The sequence below is a fragment of the Symphalangus syndactylus genome, chromosome 22 (assembly GCF_028878055.3).
Source record: "Symphalangus syndactylus isolate Jambi chromosome 22, NHGRI_mSymSyn1-v2.1_pri, whole genome shotgun sequence".
NCBI lineage: Eukaryota > Metazoa > Chordata > Mammalia > Primates > Hylobatidae > Symphalangus > Symphalangus syndactylus.
Genome location: NC_072444.2, coordinates 52,133,444 through 52,135,000, shown reverse-complemented (window position 1 = coordinate 52,135,000; position 1,557 = coordinate 52,133,444).

The window sequence follows — 1,557 nt, the reverse complement described above, 5'->3', positions numbered from 1 at the left end:
GCAGCAAAGGAAAAAAACCAGTGGGTGGGGGGTGCATGGGAGGCAAACCGTGGAAAATAAAATGCTCTGCTGACAAAATAAAATGCTCCGTTGACTCCTGAAATTGGGGCAGCAGCTTTGTTTGTAGAGGACCCAGAGCATTCCTTGAAGGGGATGAGGGACAGGGAGGATTTCTTTATTTCTGTATATATGAAATAAGACTAAAAATGTCTAGGTATCTAGAAAGCCCGAAAAAAGCCCACTGTTGGAGGTTGTCACCTTCGTGGATTTCAGTATTTGGATTTATGTCCCCACCATCCGATCTTTCCCCAGAGTTTTCTCCCTCTTATCTGAGGCAGTTCACAGCATGGACCGTTTTGTTCTAGAAATAGTGCCTCTCTCTCTCTCTCTCTCTCTCAAGCTCAGACAAACCGAGACCTTTCTCCTCTTGACTCCCCGCGGGAAACGGTGGAAAGATATCAATGATTTCTGTAAATTGCACCCAGTGGCCAGGATTCGGAAAGCGCTCCTGGGGCCCTGGCTTCCTCTCTGAGCCCCGCCGGCTGTTCACAGGCCCGCGCCGGGCGCAGAGGGCGCCAGGGTGCAAACACCCGAACTGTCGCTGCTCCCGGGTTTGCAGGCGGCCTTCGGGCTGCGCGGGGATATCCGGGAGCCGGACGCAGGGCCCCTTGGCTCAGATTACGGGAAGAGGAGCCTTCACTGTCCCCTTCGGAATTTCAAACCTCGCTGGGACTGTATCACACAGCCAGACAGGCCTCTGGAGCTGAGAATTTTAGACTTCGCTGCTCCGGGAAGCAAGAGGACTGCATACAATTCCCCATTTATTTTTCTTCACTTTAATCTGACATCCCGCTTTTTATGCTTACACTGAATCCTACCCAAACCCCAGAACCCAGACCCGAATTTGGGTTTAACCCCTTTCTCTTTCTCCGAAAAAAAAAGAAAAATTCCGGAGTTAATTCAATGTCCACGCCTGAATTTTCTTCGATATTTTATTTTGCTTTTCTCCCTGTATGGCTCCCTTCCACTCCCCAAAAGATTCCCCGAGGTCGGTGTTCTCAGGCTTAGGGCACCCTCTCCCACACCTGGTCCCCACCTGTCCGAGTGGCCGCTCCCGCCTGGATCCGGCTTGGCGCGGTTCGGGGTCCACACCGACTGGCCTTGGGCGTGCGAGAGTGTGGGAGCGATTGAGGAGGGGCCAGCGCGGCTTCCGGGTTCTGCTACCCCCACCCCTCCGCTCAGTCCATGGTCTCCAGGAGGTCTGAACCCGACTTCAAAGTTGGGAACGAAAAACGCCAGATAAGAAGAAAAAACACAACATCCAAGTCCTTTGTGCAGGAACGCCCCCGTGACTCCAAAACGGTTCTTTTTGCTTGTCCCAGAATTAACTGTCTTCCTTCTTTTCCCTTTGACTCCTGTAGGGGTGTGGGTGGTTGTCCCGGGGCTCTTTTCCCGCTGACCCTGGAAAAGGAGACAAAAGTTCGCGCACCCGGCTCTCGGCGCCTAGGTTTTCTGCCTCTGTCGGCCCCGGAGCCCGATCCAGGCCGCGCCTCTCTG